The sequence below is a fragment of the Manacus candei genome, unplaced genomic scaffold (assembly GCF_025592945.1).
Source record: "Manacus candei isolate 608988 ecotype Guabito, Panama unplaced genomic scaffold, ASM2559294v1 h1tg000007l, whole genome shotgun sequence".
Taxonomy (NCBI): domain Eukaryota; kingdom Metazoa; phylum Chordata; class Aves; order Passeriformes; family Pipridae; genus Manacus; species Manacus candei.
Genome location: NW_026138055.1, coordinates 2,233,551 through 2,253,707, shown reverse-complemented (window position 1 = coordinate 2,253,707; position 20,157 = coordinate 2,233,551). Strand labels below are relative to the sequence as shown.

At 38.4% G+C, this 20,157-nt stretch overlaps 1 long non-coding RNA gene across 1 annotated transcript in view; it reads left to right on the top strand.

Annotated features, from left to right (window-relative positions):
• The window catches only part of LOC127481597 (uncharacterized), a 46,359-nt gene extending 38,209 nt beyond the window's left edge, over window positions 1-8,150 (top strand). Inside the window, exon 3 of the long non-coding RNA XR_007908269.1 lies at window positions 8,117-8,150. This is a non-coding gene — a long non-coding RNA (uncharacterized LOC127481597). The remainder of the gene's footprint in view (window positions 1-8,116) is intronic.
• Window positions 8,151-20,157: the final 12,007 nt, after the last annotated feature.

Below are 20,157 nucleotides of genomic sequence, written 5' to 3'. Positions count from 1 at the left end.
CTTCTGCTTCTTGTTGATAGGGTGAAATAACCTCAATTTGCTTTATAGAAGAAATTGCCTTGAGATTATCTAATGAAGGTATTATTATCATTATTATGAAGTGAATGGGAAAAGTGTTTGGATAATTGGCAGAAGAGAAAATGAGAACAGTGAACAGTTACAACTCTGAGGCCCCTTGGCAACAGATACCTTCTTAAGTGTATCTGAAACAGGCAGCTCCCTTGATCAGCACAGACCTCTCTGCTGGAGAGGCAGCTTCCTCTAGAAGCGTAATTGTGAATTTAAATGCACAGGAACTGAGAAATAGAAATAACAAGGTTCTTTATTTCCACCCCTCCCACTAACTAAATATGCATTTACTGCTAATTAACTTAGAGTTGTAGACCGCATTGCTTGGCAGAAATATTTCTACTATTTGTTAGGCTGAATAGCAAAAGAATCACTTTTTCCATTTGAATTAACATGTCCCTGTTTTGTTTTGCTGTGTTTTGTGGTTTTTTTTTAAAAAAAAAAAAAACTCACTTGTTTTACTGCTAGAAAAATATGTCCAGATTCCTCTACAGAGGGATTATCTTTCTGCTGCTCCGCTGAAACACAGGAGTAAAAGATGAAGCAAATATTTTAGGATAAATGCTTGAAGCAACCTCAGATCCTGTCTGCAACTGCTTCTCCATTCTCAGAAGTAATTGCACCAGGCAGGAAAGAGCATTTCAGTGCTGCTCTGCCCAAGGATGGTGATGTCTGGTGTGATATCTGTCAGCATCCCAGGATGCTGAGATTGGGTCCCTGCTACCACTTGTGATGCTTTTTTTTCATCCTGGGAAGCTCCAGGTGTGACACTGTGGAGGCACATCCAGTGCTTTTTGCTTGACTATTTTTAAAATTTTATTTGTTTATTTATTCTGACTTTCCAACACAGGGCTCAGGTGTCATTTTTTTGGCCATAATGTATTCCACCTGGATTCTGACTCTTGTGCCAGGAGGTTACAGAACTCCCCATGGTGCAATATCATGTCAGCCAGCCTGGTGCAGCCCTATCCCAAGACCAAGAGAGAACCAAAGGTACCCATTTAGATAACTGATTTTCTTTCTCTAAGTGTTGTCCTGGTATCATATGTTTATTCTCCCCTGTTAGTTCTCTCATTGGCATAGTTTTCAGGGAGCAAAGTCTTCTGTAGAAAATAAAAGAAACAGCAACCTGATCTCAATATTTCTTGTTATAGGAAAATTTATATTCTTATTCTTGTTAGGGGCATTATTTATATGGGGGATGGGGAGTGACGTAGCATGCAAACTAATTATACATTCCTTTCCTTCTCTTTGCACTTTCTAGTGATTTTTTTTGTATTCAGAGTGCCGTTGTTGTCCAAAGTTACATGTTATTATGCTCCTAGCTGAAGCCTTGGAATGAAGGACAGTAATTTTTGACTCTTCTAATGAGATGGGAAGCATGATGGAATGCGTAGGGACTGAGGCGCTGCATGGTAGCTGCTGAAATGACTGCTAGGGAGAGCAATTTTCTACTTCATGTCCCCTTTCTCCATTCCTTCTCATTTATATGGGTTCTAAGTTCTTAACATGTTCCGATGAATCTACACAATGCCTTATATAATGTCACTTCAGTTGGAGCCTGTAGAGCCCCTTGTCAGAACATATAATATATACTTAAAAACAAATGATAATAAATTCTAATAGCAGTTAGTGCCGCATGAGGATATCACAGAGGCACTGATTGGTCTTTCATTACACTGAGAAACAGAAGCATTCAGGCAATCAACACAGTGAGTTCAAGGCCTGGCTATCAGCACTAATAATGTCGCTTGTTGCCAAACATAAGCACAAACCTGTCAGAGGAGGAAAGGGGGAATAGCTACAACCCACCTCTAAAGCTACCCAGCATGACACAGCCCAGACCATTTTTCCACGTGAGATTTTCACAGTGCTTTTTTTTTTTTCGTAAGAATAAACCACTGTTAAAATAAACCACAAATGCCACAACCATAGCTCTCATTTGCCTCCTGCAGCCTGATCACAGGAATAAAGTATGAGAGCATGAAGCACCTCTCTAGTCAAGCTGAAAGAGAGGGAGCTGACAAGCCAGGGAAATGTTCTCCTGTAACCTTGAACTTGTATTCACTTCCCTCTGAAAACAAGATGTCTCAAGGCAGACAAGGGTGGAGGTGAAGTACTTCACAACATCAATACCATGTTATAAATACTTCAGAACTGTGGTAGCCTGAAGGTTTTGTGGACTCTATGGAATTTAAAATCAACCTACCACAGAGTGTTTTTTAACACTGAAAAAAAAAAATATCCAAGTTCAGCTTGTTGCAATTATAAATCGGTGGAAAAAGAGGGCTGAACAAAGGGATAACTCCTGTTCACTGATTCAGTACTTCAGCTGACAGAGAGCTGAGCCAATAATCCTGGTGATACTCTGAAGAACTGGGGTAGAGCTGAGGAGCTACACTCAATTCCTGGCACATCCACAAACTGTATAATACCAGACAAGTTGGTAAGTCTCATTTGTTCCTCCATATATCCTTTCTGAAATGGACGTACTCCTTCTGTATTTTACAACACAGTTCTGGGAATAGAAATCTTTAAACTCTGCTACAAATGATTTGCACAGACAGGAGGACTTCTCACTGTTCATTACACTCAGGTATCCTGTCGGTTACCAGATAGAGGGAAAGGAGATGTGACCCCCAAACTTGGTCTCTGTCCTTTACATGCTCAGCACATTATAAAGTGCCTGGAAAATCAGGGTAATTGTGGGAATCTTGTGGAGAGTCTGTGAGTGAAGGTGAATACACTTTCTGTGAGAGATTGAGTCTTGGTCTTTTTTCTGTCAGCTTTTGTCTGCACCATCCTGAGAGAAAGAGGGTTAAAACAAATATAAATAAATACATAATTTCATGAGAACTCAGAAAACATAATGTGGGTGAGAACCATACAAAGGTAGGGAGGTAGCAAAAAAATCTGAAAAATGTTCCTGTCTCTGGTGCTGTGAAGAGCAGATGGGCTCCAGCAGACTTGCTGCTTGGTTTCATTGCTGCTGTTGTACACAGAGCCGTGCCCCAGTAGGGCTAGTAATTGAAGTCCAACAGAAGAATAAATAGGAATATGGTTTAATGCAAAACATCAGGAAAAAATAACAAAGTAAAAATTTTTTTGTGGCCCACACTGCAGTGGAGTTCATTACTGTTTTTGTCCCAAGCAAGAGCAATGAGAATTACAAGGCTTTTTGGAAAAGACTGAAAACAGACACGATAAAGGTTTTGGAGACAAGTCATGTGTGGCAATGACTTTATAAATCTTAGATGTATCATTGGAAAACAGAGAAATGAAATGATAAAAATAAAAAAGTAATTAGTCATGTGATTTAGTCAAATCTCTGTTGGAAGAACAAGACAGAAACATTGAAGGTGATAGAATCTTATTTTAAGAGAGGGTAAATAGTACCCTGCAGATACTTACCTTTTTTCCAAAACTACTTTTAGACAACAAAATTCAGTGAATTGAATCTTACCTATGGGACAAGACAGCAAAGTACCGTGCTCAAATCTCTTAAACCCAAAATCTATATCTGTCCATTAAAATATAATGTCCTTTTACATATTTATAAATTCCTCCTGCTTTTATCATCATGACCTCAAATGATGTTTCTAAACATGCTATCTGATAGTATAACTTTAGAAGAAGTACTTTCTAAACAGAGGTCACAACAGGCATTTTCACAATGGAAATGTAGTGAACAAGTCACTTTCCTTGCCTGCTGAGGCTTCATAGAATCAAGGAATGGGCACTAGAGTATTATCAGTGGCTGATCACCTTAGAAGCATTCTCAAAATATTTAGAACTGATCTAAAAGTCAAAGTTGGATTTTAGGAAATTCATATAAACCTTCATTAACAGGGGAAAGAACGATGTGGGTAAGAATAAAAGCCAATACAGCATCTTTTGTCTATGTTTAGCTCCTTTAATGAAGATCCCTGAAAAATATGGGTTGATGTCTGTCTGCTGTTCCTATGACAGTGCTGCACAGAAGGCATGTGATGAGGAAATTGAGACAGGTGTCTACCACAGACCTGCTGCAGATGAAGAGTGGTTAATAAGCAGGGTGCTAACACGCGTCATTCAGATCCATGTAATCAGACCAGACACATTATTGAAACCAGGATGAAGCTAAAGGCTTCACTTTTCTAGGCATCAAAAAAAGAGATGTGTGAATGAGAATATATGCACAAAATCAAAATACGCGCACCCCCCTGTTGACATGAAAGGGACTAATTAATTATCTAACTTGTCACATCCCCAGCTAGTCTGCATTCTGTCTCACATGCACATTCTCACTCATCACAGGTTGTTTTTTTCTAGGGATATAAAGCAAACTTCAAATTAAACACCTATAATGCTATGTCTGATAGTAGCGATCACATCATTTTAAACACAATGAAAGAAAGAAGGAAATATACATTCAGAGACAAAAAACCTCCAGAATATGAAACCAAACCTATAGAGGGAAAAGTCAGGGAGATTTAAAAAATCTCACAAAACCACAGAGTAACAGGGGAAACAAATAGGTAACCTGCATGTGTGCAGACACATGCACACAACTCAAAAATCTCCTCTTGGGTTAATAGTGCTTTACAGATGCATCTAATATTTCTGGCAAACGGCTACTCACTACCAATTATCTTTCTCTAACTTCTAGACTATTGTTTCTGAAATAAATAGAGCATCAGGCAGCTGACCTGTCTGATTATTCATGTTTATCTATAGACTGAAAATCAGTCACTTCTAAAAATAAATAACTAATCTTTTCAATTTATTTTAGCTCTGGAATTTTATTCTGATGTAGCAATGTTTTCTGTATCTCATCATATTTCTGCATTAGTGTCTTTATCCTGTCCTTATTTTATGTCTTACCCACTGTTTGCTATAGTTTATTGGACTCATGAACAGCATCAGCACAGACACACGGTAGAGTCCAACAGTTTGTATTTCCCACTGACTAATGCACAAGGATTTACTGCTTTGAGATTAAATGAAACCGAGATAGAAACCAACCCAGGATTTGCTTTGCAAAATCCCAAACTTCCTTCTTCATCCTTTAGTTTGTACTCCCTCCAGAACAAAGAGCACTTCTGTTTCTGTCATGGGAGAGGAACACTTGGATAAAATACATGCTAAAATTAATAAATTTTGTGCAGTTTTTTAAAATGAAAAAACAGAAATTACAGTGCAGAATCTGAGGAAATCCAATTGAAATTTTCAAAATTCAAATAAAAATACAATTAAACACTCTCTCCTGATTTTAGTGTGTCAGCTTCTTTTTAAAATATTATTAATAAAAAGGAAGTTCATGAAAAACTGAGATGTAGTAATGTAAAAAAAAAAGGAAAAAGAAAAACAAAATATTTTTGTCATAACCAGATTTTAACTATTTTTAAACAAGCTCTGATGTTTCATAGGTCTTAAAAAGCAACTGTGACCACTCAGTCTAACAGCCTTCAAAACACTGAACCATTAATTTGGCTTCCTAATTGCTGTCTCAAGCCAAATAACTTGAAGATGAGCTAAACTATATGTCACAGAAAAATATTGATTTTTTAAGATTTCCAGAGACAGGAGGTCTATAGCATATGATTTGGCATTTGTTTGCTGGAATCATTAAAAACGAGTACCTTTTTTTCAACTTTGATATTCCTGTTGTCTGTCTTCCAGTCCCTGGTTCTGATTATACCTGTTGGTGAGATTAAACCTCTCAGCTAGATTTGGAAGTTATCTTCTCTTGTAAACATTCTCCCCTTTTTGATATACATGGATGAAATATGATATAGCTTCAAGGCAAAACCAGATGTCTTGATGACAATTTTTCACAGTATCTACAGCTAAAGACAATAACACAATTAAAAAAAAAAAAAAGAGTGAAAAAGTGAAGGTAAAAAGTTAGCCAAGAGTAAAAGAAATTGGAAAGAAACTTGTAACCATATTAAAAAAAAAAAGAAAAAACCCTCAAACACATGCATCCATGCTCATTCCAGGGTCCCTGCATGCTGCCCTGGCTGTCCCTTGGTGGCTGGCTGCCATTTCCCTGCAGCATTCCAGGGGATGCTCAGCCCAGACTGGGCAGAGTAGTGATGCCATGAGGCAGCTTCTGGCAGCCCCAAACTAGACTCAAACTGCTGCCTCTCTTGCTCCAATATTGCTCTCTACTGTTAAAATATTTTATGCTACATCAATGTGCTCTTTCAGGTTGGCTGCTATATTTCAAAAGTAACTTTGAAATTCCCTACTCAGTGTCCAGCCAATGCTTATTTATTTACTGTGATGGGTTTTGGCAAACACACTCCAGAGACTGCTGTGTGTTTTATCTGTCTGCTTTTGCATTTTCATCTTAACAGGGGTTGTTGCTCAGGCCATTTGCCAGGATATTTGGTTGCAGGGAATGAGCAGGCACCTGCATGTGGCCAGGTGTCATCTGCAGCCTGGCTGTGCACAGGTGGTCCATGGGCCTTTAACCATGTTAAAATGCAGATGCAGTAGGTATGAGGCTGTTGGTATGGACAATATTGATCTGCAATCAAAGGGTATTAGTGGAGTATAGTTAGGATAGATTTTGGCTTCCCTAATATCAGATGCCAAAAAATAGGTTGTTTGGGTCTAGGCAAGATATTTTTTATAGCTAATGGTGGGGAATCAGCATTACTGGAAGCTGATTAATCTCAATTCTCTTAGAGAGTAATTTTAGGATGGGAAATATTTCTTTCTGTTGGCTCTAAAAGAGACCTATAATGACTTACTTTGATTTTGACCAAAAGCGGTTAAATGTCTCAATTACAGAACAGTAATACAAGGTTGTGAGCAAAGATATTTAGAACTGTCCTGTTTGGTTCCTTTTTCATCACCTGTTTTGTTAACCTTCCTTTTTCAGAAATTCTCAAGTTTTCTAGATCTACTGAAAGAAATACTCTCAAAACCAGGCAAAAAAGAAGGCTTAGTAGGTTTCATCATGAGGTAGGAATACCTTTGGATTAAGGAAAAAGGGGAAAAGGAAAGATGGAACAGAGTAGATAAGTATTAATCATAAGGTTGTTGAACTGAAAAAGAGAGAAGTTTTTGCTGGGAATAGCAGGGACTGCCTCAGATGTAAGCTTCATCATAGATCAGAACTAGGAATAGGGGTCATAGCACTGCCCCAGGACCAGTTAAAGATTTACAGGGTATGATGGCTTTCCCTAATTTGCCTATGAAATTGCTGAATCTCTGTTCAAAAAGTGATTCTTTAAGTGTATGTAAGCATCTTTGTTGCTTTCCGCCAGATATTTTGCATAGAATTGAGGTTTAAAACTAGTTCGAAATACGTTTTGTATGCCACATACTTTTAGTATTGGAACAGCCAAGAAGGAAAAAAATAGATATTTGAGCAGACACTGACACACACCCAGAGCCATGCATGCACAGAAAATGAACGAAATACTTGTTATAAGGCAGAAGGCCCATGCTTTTTAAACAATCATCAGCCTGGCTTTAGGTTTACATCAGAGCAAGAGAACAAAAGACAAGGGGATCATAACAGTACACTAATCTGATTTTATTCTGGCTCTTTCTCTGCAAAAAAGACTGTTTCATCACATCTATCTAAGCACTCTTTATCCCAAGCCATGCAGTTCAATTCTGGCTTGAGATGAGAAGTCAGCCAAACAGGGGACAGTAACATATAAGGGATTCACACCTAGGAGAACAGCCTGCTTCAACTCTAATTGTAAGACATGCGCACACACAGAGTTTTGAATGGCTTGGGTACCCCTTAGCCGTCAAATGCTGCCTGTACTGCAGGTGTTTTTTTGTTTATTTGTTTTCCCTGCTTCTGGATTATGAAAATGTTCTTTACAACTCATCTGAAACATAATCCTTGCTTTCCTGTTTATTCAGAGGAAAAAGCCTCAAACCAAACCATAGCAAAACACAACACTCTGTTTTCACCGGTTGTATGACGCATTTAGAGACTTGGAAAGGTGTTGAATCCTATAGTAAAGCACTGCAAACCAGCTGACTGAAACAGAGCCCAGTCTGAACAGAGAGAAATTTCCAGGCTTTTCTCTTGCAGGATGGATGGAAAGGATCCTACTGCTCCACACACCTCCTCCAGAGGAGATGAGTTGTCCAAACAGAGATATCTCCCATGGAACAACTGAAGGATACAGTCATCTAACCTGATGAAGCTCTTCTGTTTCTCACCTGCTTGGAGCTGTCCCAAGCCTCAAGAAGTATAGAACCTTCCTTTGAATGATTGGTTATTTACTGCCTTGGATACACATCTCCAGAGGACACCCACCCTTCCTCAAATCAGTGAGTGCAAACCCCAACAGTGTGTACAGCGGTCTGCAATTCTGGCTTAGCTTGACTTCATTTGCAGACTGACATCGCTCTTTTGCAATAGGTGGACATCTAAGACCATAGGAACTGACATCTGAGGGGCAACTTCTCTTTCAGACAGAATAATTTTCTCTGTAGACTGAGATCTTTGAATTAAACATTCATATTTTTCTTTTAGCAGTATATGCGACATGGAATGGTAGTGGCATTCTCAGTAACATGAGTGAGTAGGGAGTAAGGTTCATTTTTCTCCCTCCTAGTTACTAGGCAGGCTGCGTAGGGGCAAACCCCATGTATTTTGCTAAGCAATCATCATTGAGACAGAAGTAAGCTTTTGTGTAGAAAGAGGACTGAAAGAGCGAAAAGCCCCACAATTGCATCTTATATATTCTTTAGGTGTGGTTTTATAGTAGACTGACTAGCAGCTTCAAGAAAAAAGAGACTATAAACTCTTGGTTTAATTCTTAAAATGGAGGCTGAGAATTTCTTGCCACCTCTAGAAGAGCATCATTCTCTTCAGAAAGGATGAATTTGTTTCTTCCTAAACTGCCTAATGAGATGAACGATTATCATACAACAATAATTTCTTCTAATTACAGGAAGTCTAGAATAAATTAAAGCAGAGAAATATCCATTTGTCTTTCTCTTTTATTTTTTTTTTTGTACAGCAGCATTTCCAATGTTCATCAACGTTGCCTCTAAGGCAGAAACAGAGTCATGCATGATCAATTTGTCTTACAAGTCTTCCAAAATACTTCCCTGTTTCCATTTAGCATTGTCAAGGTTTGTTCTTATCTGCCATTTCAGACAAGATTTAGAGCTTCCACACTTTGATTCTTTGGATGAAGGAGGATTAAAGTTTTCATTGCTTGTTTGTAATGAGGCAAGTTGTAACTCTAATTATGTAACCAATTTGCTGCAGTTAACACTTCAAAAGAACAGCCATGGTCCAGCTAGAGGTTCATTTTGTGTTGATGAGGTCTGTAGTCAGTACACAGACTGTAAACTGAAAGGCAATAGAATCTGGGTGCCTAAAATTGACACGGTTTTGAAAAATCCAATGATAATCATTGAATGTCTGGAAAAATAGATGCAGATAGCAGTGACTGCTTAGGGCTAATGTAAGGAATTCCAAATCTCCATATGTTTTCTTTCACATGAATCCTGTTCCGAGATCAGAAGAATTTCATTAAAAGACCCAAGCTAGTTAAGATCTAGCCTCCAAGTGATGCATTAATCAATTTTGAGGGAAAAGAGACCTTTCTGATCACTGACATTACACAGGAGGTGGACATACATACTTCACTTTTTATTAGAACCAATAACTTTATACCAAATTCATAACTTCTAAAAAGATAACTTGTCTTCTTCAAAGGACTCCTAAATACAAAAAGTTCATTGGTAAAATTGCCCTAGTTTTTAATTCTTCTATTACTAAAAATGAACAGCTTGCTTTTCATTGATTGTTGTTTGCTTCAGCCTTCAGACTTGGAATTTTCTTCTGTCTTTAATGATACAGCATTAAAAAGACATACATGTTCTTGGTATCTTCTTAGGTCAGTATTCTTATATCAAGATCCTCTACACTATCTGTAACTAGGTAAATATAGACTGAATTTTTTTTCAGATTCTCAATAGAAGATTATTTTTTCAGGTCCTAGGAGAGAATTTTGGACACATCAGAGCAGCTGGTAGGTCTTGGTACTTCTTTGGATCAATATTATTGTCAGTTTGTTATCACCATATACCTGTCATGACTTTTTTGGAAATCACCACTCTTTTAAGGTGTGGTCCCACAGTTCACATGTGCAGTCCTCACTTTTGAATCCCAGATGGATTATGCTTTGCTGTAATACAGTACAGGTTCTTTGATCACAGTAGACTTATAACATCATTGACTCAGTACTGATGGCTGAATACTACTACTTGTCAATACTCAGCTCTTTATATTATCAACAAAACTTCTTGCAGTTATATCTTCTTTCTGTTCATTGACAAAAACTATCTGTGAACAATGTGTTATAAATGCTGTAAATAATTGTTCTACCTGACTTAGTGTGCCAGGTATCGATGTGTTTTTCTGTACCTGTGAGCACTTTCTAAAAATACACATTATTTTGCTGTTGCTGTTTGAGTTTAGATGTGCAGAATCAAGTGCTTTGTTAAAGTGCTGTGCAATGTGCAATGGGCTTGTTGTCTTGTGGAAAAAAAGACAATGGTACAGCCAGGTTTGCTACTAGTTAAGAGATACTCTCCTTTAATTCAAGTAGTTGGATGGTGGTAAATAGTCCAATGCTGTGAGTGAAAGGCTTTTGAAGTATACTTGGGACACCCTTGAAAGTACAGAAAAGGAATAAAGGATTTCAGAAAGCAGTGTAATTGCTTACATTTCTTCTGCTTGTTGGCAGCAACTGCAAACATGACAGCCACTTTTGCATTTTTACAGAGTTCCTGTGTGCTTCAGAAATTTTTACTGAGACAGCCAAATTAATTGTATAAATATATTTTAGTCCAAAATAAAACCCAATTACACATTGGAGTTATTTTTTCTGTTCTCATTGAGACTTCATAGACAACATTTTTACTGACAGAAAGAGTTTAGCCATTTGCATAGAGAGAGTTGTGACATATTTTGAGATCCAGATCCTCTTTGCTCTTGCTTTGGACATACTGTGGGGCACAACAACAGGTATGGATGAGAAATTTATTCAAAAAAAAAAAAATTTAAAAGGAATTATGAGAGATTTTAAGTAGTTTATCATGGAAGAGTTGGGCAACACTGCCTGTGGTTTGTAAACTGTGTTCTGGCAGTAAGCACATGGAAAAAATAAGAAAAAAAATGTTTCCATGCTCAGTTAGAAAAGTACTTATTAATATCCAGAAAGCTTCACTCGTTTAAGATAATTTGATAGGGGATCAGAAAAATCAAGCCAAAAAAATAGGAGCCTAAAGTGCCCTTTGAGTAACATATAGGCACTGACATTTAGGAAAGTGAGTCAAGTGATCCTGCACAGCAGCAGGGGTGCTGGAAGTTTCTTCATCAGATTTTTCGGATTCAGAAAAAAAAGGCATCCTTTTTTATGCTAATTTTCCCTCTGCTCGTTGGACTACACTGAATTCAACTGAGATTGGGGAGGTGATGTTACAATATGCCTTGTTATAATAGACTAATGGATCAAGAGGTCTTCGGGGAAGTGGGAATCTCAAGATTCAAACTTTTAGTTCTAGATTATTTCTAACATTTAATGACAGAGTGTGTAAATACCCTTGAGACTATCAAAGAAGATTTTTTGTCAGCCTGCTTTATAATACTCTGATTTTAATTTCTTTCTTGCAAAGTGTCTCCTCTCCTACTAGACAGACAGAGTGACTCTTCTTCAGTATTTGTCACAATTATAACAGTCTCCTGGACTTTGGAAATGGTAGGTTCAGAATGTCTCCAACATACAGTTTTCCCCTTCCTGCTCAGGTGTGTCTTACCCATAACAAGCAAAAGGAGTTTTCTTATGAATTTTGTCCCATCTTCCTTTGACAAAACAGTAGCCTTGAGCTATATTTCACAAGGTGCCTTTTGGTAGCCTCCACACCTGACTTAGAAAAAAATTTTCAGCCATCCTTTTGCTTTGACACTTACTGGAGTTGCCAGCTCTGAGCTGCTGTTTGTTGTAGCTCTGGGTGTAGGAGCAAAGCCCTCCACCATGCACAGAAAACAGATTTGCTTCAGCACAGCCAGCTCCACCACAAGACATGAAAGTTTAATGATCTGGACCATACCTCTTAAGTGTCCAGAAAACAAACAGTAGCAAAATAAGATGATTCCATGGATCTCATTGACAGCTGCAAAAAGTAAGTCTGAAAGCAGGAACACAAGACATAGAGGAAAATTGTCTCAAATTCAGTGCTGGTATTTGTGAGAGCAGCTTCTCAGTTTGGTCATGCCTTTTTTTATACCAGAAGTGTATTTGTCCTGCTCTGTGCACTGAATAGGACAACAGGGATTAGCATTTAGAATAGAGTGAAGACCTTTTCAGCTCTTCCCAGATGACTCTGTTGATTTTGGAGCTGCTGTATAGTCTATTGCTATGTCATGTTCCCGTATATTGTATTTTATTCACTGATACTGAATGGTTGTCTATGTCAGTTCAAGTTACAAAAACAAGTGGAATCTTTTCTGGCAGATTTTCAGGATGTAAAGTGCTAAACCATAAAGAGCATATGAAATAGTGAATGTGAAATTTGAATTTTCACTATTTCTTTTTAAGGGATGATTTTCTCCCCATAGAAACCTTGCCATGCAAAACAGTGAATAACAAGTAAGATTCCCATTACACTGTGCATAATAAAACAATGATCACCTGTGGCACTGACAGGCTGCATTGGTGAGCAAGCAGTGTGGCAAAGCAATGCTTTCAGAGTCATTGGCAGAAAATAGGAAATAATGATTACTTATTTGTCATCAGTTCTCTCCTTTATGGGTACCAGTCACTGGGAGAATATTCACTAGCTGCTTGACATGAGCCTGCTTTGTTTACCTAAAGTTTTTTTCAGATAATATTACAGTCTATGTTTTATTGGCTGGTAATATTCCTCTTGAGCAGAGTTTATTCTTTGTCTCACTGTTGAAATTAATTATTTATTGTGGCATTACTCCTCAAGACCAATAGCATATTAGTTGTGAATGCCCCAGAGCTGGAAGTGTACAAGGTCAGGTTGAATGGGCTTTTGCATAACCTGATCTAGTGAAAGATGCCCTGGCCAATGGCAGGGGCAGTGGATGAAATGATATTTAAAAGGCTGCTTTCAACCAAACCTTTGTATGATTCTATGATTCTTTGATGTGTCTGCAAGACAACGTTAAGAGAGCAATCATGAGTTTGCTGTCTCATATCATTGGTCCATATTTCTGCTTATAACCTGTCTACAAAACCAGCTGTAGCTAAAGCTCAAATAATTAATGCTATATTGTGGAAGAATGGAGCTCAGTTTCTGCTGGTTGGGTGTCGTCTTACCAGGATGCACCTATTCCACTCTTACTGTGAACGAAGGACAAGTGCAGTTCTGACCTGATCTGTGGACCTAGATTTGACTGTGTAAGTAGATTGGATAGTATGCCTCTCCCATGAAGCTCCACGCTTCATGCTGCTTAAAGTTTATGTGAAATTTTGTGATACCTATGGTGTGTGGGTCTGATCATGCTCTGAACAACACTAAGCTGAAAATGTAGATCTATCTATCAAAAGACCAAGCAGAACTTGTGCACACTTTTGGAAAGTGGAAGCTGAACAAGGCTAAATATCCCTTCTGAAAATGTACCTCATTTGTAATAGTTTCTCTTTGATGAATTTCAAGAATTACAGTGGAGTTGGAAGGTAATGGCTGTTATCAGTCCACAAACACATCTGAAACCTAGAAATGTTGACAGTGGATACATTTCCTTCAGCCACTGCCTTTTGGCAGCAGATCAGATTATCTGTGTGAGCCACCCAAATCACACAATTTCCCAGGTGGGTATTAGCAGAATGATCTGGCAATTAGAAGTCTCTGGGGCAGACAATCCAACTTTGAGCTGGATTAACTTGGAAGTTTCAAACACTGTCATGCTTTTTGATAATCAGAGATGTTTTTGGCCCTCGTGAATAAGACAACCATTTTATCGGGGACAGAAAGGATTATTCATTTATTTATCTTCAGCCCTGCTCAGCTTTCCATGAGGTCGGTCTAAATCATCTCTCTTAGAGCACATATATAGGACAAGCGTATATGCATGGCTCAAATCCAGCCAATTTTGGGGATGAGTAAATTGGCTGAGCATGCAGAGAAGATCTGTAGCAATCTTAGGGCTTTATGTGGTGTGGCAGACTGTGGGTAATTTTGGACAGAGAGTACCCAGTGCTGTTATTTCACAGAAGTGGTTTAGCTTTTGCTGTATTTCAGCAGTGACAAAAGCTCCCACAGCCTCACCATAGGCCCTCTCAGTAACAACTGACAAAATCTGTATCTTCCAAATACGTTATATCATTAGATGAAGTGGACAAAAACAAAACGAGTATGTTTATGACTTAGCCTGAGGAGATAATTAACTTCTGAATGCTGAGATCCTTGATTGCATTCCTAGTATGATCTTAATTGGAAGTCTGAACTTGTAAGTGGAGGATATCTGAAATAGTTTGTTGAGAAATTATTTGTTCATAAATTTGAAAGGCAATCCAGACAAATACCTTTTACTTTGCCTTTGTTGTAATTGTTGTGGTTGATTATGAGGATAAAAATAATCTATTACAGCAGCAGAAAAAGCACCAGACTATTCAAAAAGAACATGTATCAAACTGTATTAAGCCACTTCAGGGGATTTCAAAAGAAAGAAGTTTTACAAAAAGGGCTGAATACACACCAAATGATATTACTTTGAAATCTGTATTGCTGCTCCAGAGTGTGGTACAGTACTTTTCTCTGCTGAAGCTTTTGACCCCTCGTGTGTTCTCAGCGAGAATTCTCATGAACTAAGATTTTTGCATGGAACTATGTTATGTTGCTCATGCACTACAGTAGGTTGCCACTATAAGATGAAAATGCAATTCTGTTCTGCTGATTTATCCTGCTGTTAGAGGTGGGAGGCCCTGGACAGAGATGAAGTTAGCTTAAAAAAATGAAATGCTGACTTTATGGTTGGGCAATTACATTTTTGATGTTTTAGAACCAGCTGTAGTCTTTCTGTTGACCTGCTGGACTGGCTGAATCCTATTAGGCACTGGCATTGACAGCCAGGTGCACATGGCACAATGTATTTCCATGGAGGGACACTAAAACTAGTCTAGTAAGGATACCAGCAGCAAAACCACTGGGACATGGTGCTCCAGTCACAGAAGGACTAATTAGCTCCGCTGAGACACAGGCTGTAATGGCCTGGAATGATCCAGCACTGCTTCCCATCCATGCACTAGATTGTGCTTTGGGGATCTAGCCTCAGAAATCTGAAATATATATTAAAGGGTGGACAGATGAGGAGAAATAAGACATCTTCAAGATAACTCCAACAACAAGAAAAGCTACAGAAAAAAAATAAAATCAGCAGCACTTTTGTTATGCTGTTTTTCAGAGGTCAGTAAAAATCTCTGCCCTTTACCTGTCCCAGCTATAGGCACTTAGCTACCAGATGTGAGTGTCCCAGCTCTCTGTGATCAGAGAGGGCCACAAAGTGCATCCTTCATTCTGTATAAGGGTGAATCCATACAGTATCAGAGATCATGTCCATCTCACCTAAGGTTAGTTGTTCAGAGGTTGGGAATGGAAGAAGACAGTCCTAGGTGCTCCCCAAAGTTAGTGTTGAAAAATGGATTGCAGGTGATTTAACACATCTAATTTAAATTGGTCAGGGAGACCTTATTGTGGCCTTTCTATACTTAGAGGGGACCTATAAGAAAGATAGGGACATACTTCTGAGTAGGGTCTGTAGCGATAGGATAAGGGGTGATGGTTTTAAACTAAAAGAACATAGATTCAGTCTAGATATAAGGAAGAAGTTTTTTAAAATAATGGTGGTGAAACACTAGCACAGGTTGCCCAGAAAGATGGTGGATGCCCCATTCCTGGAAACATTTAAGGTAAGAGACCTCTTGACTAGCCTAGACTAAAAAACTGACTTTGAGATGTTTGAAAATTTTGGTGAGATTAGGATAATGTAACATGACAAAGGTATTTGATAATTCCTTGTGATTCCTGAGGACTAGTGGCAGCAGAAATGTGGGCAAGTATCACATTACCTGTGCCCAGATGTCTGGGTCATCAAGCCTAACACTTGACACAGCAGTCTGCTGTAAGCATGTTTGCTCCTGTTATCTTGCAGAAATCACAGAATCACAGAATATGCTGAGTTTGAAGGGGTCCACAGGGGTCATTGAATCCTACCCTTAGCCCTGCACAGAACTATGCCCAAGAATCACACCATATGCCCAAGAGCATTGTCCAAATGCTTCTTGAACGCTGTTGGGCTTGGTGCTGTGACCAGTGCCCCAGGGAGTCTGTTCCAGTGCCCAATCACCCTCTGGGTGAAGAACCTTTTTCTAATATCCAACCTAAACCTCCCCTGGCACAAATTCAGGCCATTCCCACAGGTCCTGTCATTGGTCACCACAGAGAAGAGATCAGTGCCTATCCCTCTTCTTCCCCTCAGGAGGAAGTTGTACCTGCAATGAGGTCTCCCCTCAGTCTCCTCTTCTCTAGGCTGGACAGACCAGAAAGATAACACTGAGCTTTCAGATGTAACAAATTAGCACAAGTGATAAAGAGCGAACTGGAAGGGTGAAAGCTACTGGAGCAGAAAATAAACTGTGGAGCTCTCAAGAGAACAAAGATGCTGTGAGGGTTAGCACAACATTGCATTGTTTTATAGAAATCTTAAAACTGAAAAACTTGTGTATCTCTCTGAATGGAGTAAGTGCTTATTGTCACAAGGATGTGCTACAAGGGAGTGTCCTTACACAGATAAATGAGATGGGACACGGATGTAGACTTAACTGAATTAGATTAACCTAAGTATAATAAATGAACTGTAGTATCGATAAACAGAACAATAATCCATGGTTTGAAATGTGATCGATTCAGCAATTCAGAATGAATGTTATCCAGGAAACAAAAAAAAAAAAATAAAATAAAGAGACTGGGACATATACGGAATAGAATACTGGGATGAAACAACCAACTTTAAGATAAGAGTTGAAGAAATAATTTTATAGGGGAAAAAAATACCACGCAAATAAATTTAAATGACAGATACAGAAAGTACCTTTCTGCCCTACAAATATGGGAGATGCAGAGAATAGCAGATGCTTTAAAATGTTACAGAACTATACATTCCAGGGTAAGAAAGATCCTTTGAGAAGAGTCTCTAATGAATATACAAGTTTAACCTTCACTTGCTGCTGCTGCTGCCACCATCAAGGCTGATGGGATGAGGGGAATGCTGCTGGCTGGAAAATACCTCAGGGAAAGAAAAGAGGTGAAAAGACATGGTTGCTATATTTATTTACCTTTCCTATTTATTTCTCCATATCATGCCTCTGTTAAATTCAAGTCCATAGCCTAGACTTCAAATTAAATAGCTTTGTTTCCAGTGATGATATTGGGGTTTATTAAATTCAGATTTTGTTGCAATGGATAGTATTTATACAATTTTCCTGGAGGAAGTTAAAAATAGCTTTCTGCTCCTTAGGGTTGCAGTGGCTGCTTTTGCCTATGCTTTAGCTTGGCATGATGTATTTTTTAAACACAGTAAGTAAAAAAATAAATAGAAAAGGGAAAGTTGTGCCTCTCTCTCTCCTGTACCTTTTTTGTAATTGAACATGAAATAAAAAAAAGTCAAATTGGCAGATAGCATTGTGTTCTGGATGGTGGTAAGTGCCAGCAACTGGGTTTTGCCTGCACACAACTTGTTCTTTAATAGTCCTTTTTATTTTCCACTCATAACAACAAAAATGAACTATTAAAAATCAAATGTTGAGATGAATTGAACTAAACAAAAACATGCCAAAGACGACAGGCAGGGTTTAACACTCTGTAACTTTTATCTCTCTGGTGTCTCTCTTTGATGGTTGACATGGCAAAAGAATTCTCACAACACTTCTGAATCCTGATCACTTTGCTAATAACAGCAAGACTACCACTGTGCATCCTTTCTATTCTTGAATCCCTCTAGATAGGATTCCTTGCTTACCCAGCTGATATTCATATAGCACTGTTCAGTAAAGATTTAGTAAAGAAAATGAGGAAATTCCTTTGGAATCAGCAGATGATTTGGGTGCATTATTATTATTACTATTACTTATTTGATTGTCATTGGTGCTAAGGGAAACTAATCAAGGATCAGTGCTTTGACCTAAGATGTGGCAGACAGATCCTTGGTGGGGTACAGTACCATGTAAATTAATGGAACTGGGATAATTTAAACCAATTAAGATTCTATACTTACAACAAGCCCCAAGCAGTGGTGTGAGGTGCGGACAAGTAAATGAAAAATTGAGCATGTTTCTATAACCATTAATATAGTCTTTGCTCCGCAGGCTCCCTAGCCACTATCAGTCCAATAGATTTCAGGGACTTACAGAGGAGTAATGAAGTCAGGGCTAAAGAGATTTCAGATGTGCTAGTAATATTCTTAAAGGTTTTGTCAGTTTTCTCTCTGTGGGGAAAAGGTCTTTTGTGAAGGCACTGAGCTGAGGCTCAAAAGATTTGCACTGCGTTCCTAGTTCATCATGGACTTCCTCTTTGATCTTGGAAAATAACCTGTTTTGCTCATGTGAAAATAGGAATGCTAATGATAAGCCTTTGCCTGTCCTGCAGGTTAGGTAATATGAACACTTTGGGCCACAAACAGAAAGGGGTATGCATTTAACATCAATCTTCACTGATTGCTGTAACACAAATCATCATCTGAAAATTAAAATCATAGAATAATAGAATATCAATGAAGGATTTTTTTTTTCTACTACCTATGTTATATCCATTCAGTCCAAAAGCAGAGAGTTTTGCTCCTGTATCTGGACTTCTTTTCTAAATGTAGAAGTGAAATCATGGCCAAAGGTAAAAGGGTTTTTACAATACAAGGTGAGCTGATGTTTTCGGGCTTCTAAGAAATTATTTGTTTTCTGATTTTATTGAGTGCTAATGATTGCAAGGGAAATAATGTGCAGGTTTGAAAGCCTGTGTTAGAACTTTGAAAGCTTTTTATACAAGGAAAATCAGATTTTATCTTTTCAGATTGCTACTGTGGTAATATCTAGTCATATAGGTATGATCCACAGCCTTCACAGAAAAATCTTCCCTGTTTTACTTATGTTTGGCCTTGTGTGTCTATTTACTATGGAGTAAGGTTTCCAGTTTTCCTATCCCTATCTCTCTTCTAGAGCTCTGCCTCCATTTCTAGGCAGGGAAAATAAATCATGGACTATATCTTTACTGGCAAGTTAAACTGAACAAGTCACAGACTTGAGAGCTTGTGTATGAACAGCCACCCTGCTAAATTCTGAGCCAACTGAAAGCACTGAAATGCTGGTCAGGCATTGGAAAAGGCTGTTCAGGGAAGTGGTAGAATTACCATCCCTGGAAGTGTTCAAAAAGTGTGTAGATGTGACACTTATGGACATGGCACTGCTAGGGTAATGGATGGACTCATGATCTTAGAGGTCTTTTCTAACCTTAGTGATTCTGTGATTCTAAACTCCAAGACATGGATTCAGACGATGTCTGGCAGCTCGACAGCAAACTGTGAGGGGTTTGCGTGAGTACAGTGAGGGTTTAGGACAAGCCAAGAATCGTTCCAAGTATCTACTTTAGGGGTAATCCCTTCCTTTTTGGTCAGGATTGGAAAGTCTAGCTGTTTGAAGGTGAGCTGTGACACACTATATCTCAGTGTTACAGCATTGTCCTTAGTCTGTTTTGTTCACTGGTACAGAAACAAGAAGTTGTTCTCCGGTGTTTGAGGAGAAGAAGCTCCTGAGAGATTTCGGTTGGGGGATTTGTCATCTGAAAATCCGTCAACTGGTAATGAAGTCAGATTAAATATTTGTGTAATAGAATCATAAACCATAGCTGTGGAAGAGATATAGTTCCACTTCTTAATCAAAATCAAATAAAGTGAAACTTGTCTAGACAGACGTTTCCTTAGGTGCTGCCAGATATTTTAAAATATCTTCAATGGTGAAGAAAGCACAGGCTTCCTGAGTAACCTATGCTAGAGTTGAATTAACCTTTGAGATGGACATTTTTTCTTGTAATTAG